The 1,884-nt window shown below is 44.9% G+C and overlaps 1 protein-coding gene across 1 annotated transcript in view; it reads right to left on the bottom strand.

Moving 5' to 3' along the window:
- LOC121844403 (calcium-regulated heat stable protein 1-like) overlaps positions 1–1,673 on the bottom strand; it is a 25,365-nt gene extending 23,692 nt beyond the window's left edge. Inside the window, exon 1 of the mRNA XM_042314430.1 lies at positions 1,413–1,673. The gene's annotated coding sequence lies outside the window, so the exon portion shown is untranslated. The remainder of the gene's footprint in view (positions 1–1,412) is intronic.
- Between the last annotated feature and the right edge of the window lie 211 nt (positions 1,674–1,884).

Here is a 1,884-nt window from a genome sequence, read left to right as displayed (position 1 = left end):
ACTTCCCCATTTCCAGACCTTGGAGTGGTAGACACATCTACTTCCCCATTCCCAGACCTATCCTCCACATCTCTGTCTTCCCCATTCCCCCTCTCTGTCCCTTCCCAGACCTTGGAGTGGTCCCTCTCTGTCCTCCTAATATCCTCCCTCTCTGTCTCTCTCCTCCCTCCTGTCTCTCTCCTCCTAATATCCTCCCTCTCTCTCCCTCTGTCTCTCTCCTCCTAATATCCTCCCTCTCTGTCTCTCTCCTCCTAATATCCTCCCTCTCTGTCTCTCTCCTCCTAATATCCTCCCTCTCTCCCCCCTCTGTCTCTCTCCTCCTAATATCCTCCCTCTCTGTCGCTCTCCTCCTAATATCCTCCCTCTCTGTCGCTCTCCTCCTAATATCCTCCCTCTCTGTCGCTCTCCTCCTAATATCCTCCCTCTCTGTCGCTCTCCTCCTAATATCCTCCCTCTCTGTCTCTCTCCTCCTAATATCCTCCCTCTCTCGCTCTCCTCCTAATATCTCCCTCTCTGTCTCTCTCCTCCTAATATCTCCCTCTCCTCCTCTCTGTCTCTCTCCTCCTAATATCCTCCCTCTCTGTCTCTCTCCTCCTAATATCCTCCCTCTCTGTCCTCCTACTTTCGTTTTATTGCCCACTAGGGACCATTAGCACAGAAAACTAGTCTACAGAACACTAGCCTTCTAGAACCATTCATATTGACAACAGAACACTAGCCTACAGAACACTAGCCTTCTAGAACCATTCATATTGACAACAGAACACTAGCCTACAGAACACTAGCCTTCTAGAACCATTCATATTGACAACAGAACACTAGCCTTCTAGAACCATTCATATTGACAACAGAACACTAGCCTTCTAGAACCATTCATATTGACAACAGAACACTAGCCTTCTAGAACCATTCATATTGACAACAGAACACTAGCCTTCTAGAACCATTCATATTGACAACAGAACACTAGCCTTCTAGAACCATTCATATTTACAACACTGAACAGAAGAAAACTGGGATTTACACCAGTCTTTGACTCTTAACACGCACGCAAACCCCCTCCCCCCTAAACTACCCGCCCCCACGCAACCCACTCCCGCCCTAACTTCCAACTACAAATATTTAAATAAAAAAATATGCTTCACTTCGTTTTGAATCCCCATCAGTTAATGATTAATGGGTATGATTTAGACTTAATTATGAAACATCTATAGTAAAACAGCCAACTACAGTTATTTTGATTGTATCGAGCGACTGCACTGATTTTCATTCGACTGTGTCAATAATGTAGGCTAACAGCGTAACTGTTTATAAATGCTGTACGATATAAATGCTGTACGCATTATATGAATGGCATTAATGAATCAATCATGTTTGCGCAAGGCTTTGAAGTGAAGCGAGTCACCACTCACCTTTTCCGAACTTTTCCGTGGAGGAAACAAAAGCACTTTCCTTTTGAGGTCGAGCAGCAGGTAGTGGATACAAACGGACTTCCTGCAGTCTGAGATTGGAATCAATCTATTCGTAACCTTTTCTCACAACAAAATAGTTATTTGGGAGAATAGACAGGACATGTGAAGTACACGACAGCAGTGAAGCTGGGTTTGTTTCTCCGTTCGTTTCAGTGCGAGTCCCGATGGGCGGGACCCACTAGCTTTCATCTCACGATGACGTCATCGTGGAATAGGCTCCTCATGACCGTAACCCGAAGAGATCTGAATCTAAATCTCCACAACGGAGATACACGATTTTAGTAGCACTCGATATTGATCGTCCAGCTCTCCATGCGGCACGTTAGGACGATAAAAACAATTGTCTCCAAGTGCAAAAGTCAACCTTTACCTTACGCAACATGAGTTTACAGCAAAATATTGACTTTTACCA

This window comes from Oncorhynchus tshawytscha, unplaced genomic scaffold, assembly GCF_018296145.1.
Source record: "Oncorhynchus tshawytscha isolate Ot180627B unplaced genomic scaffold, Otsh_v2.0 Un_contig_9948_pilon_pilon, whole genome shotgun sequence".
Classification (NCBI taxonomy): domain Eukaryota; kingdom Metazoa; phylum Chordata; class Actinopteri; order Salmoniformes; family Salmonidae; genus Oncorhynchus; species Oncorhynchus tshawytscha.
Note: the sequence above shows the minus strand (reverse complement) of the source record. Positions and strands in the feature narration are given on the sequence as shown.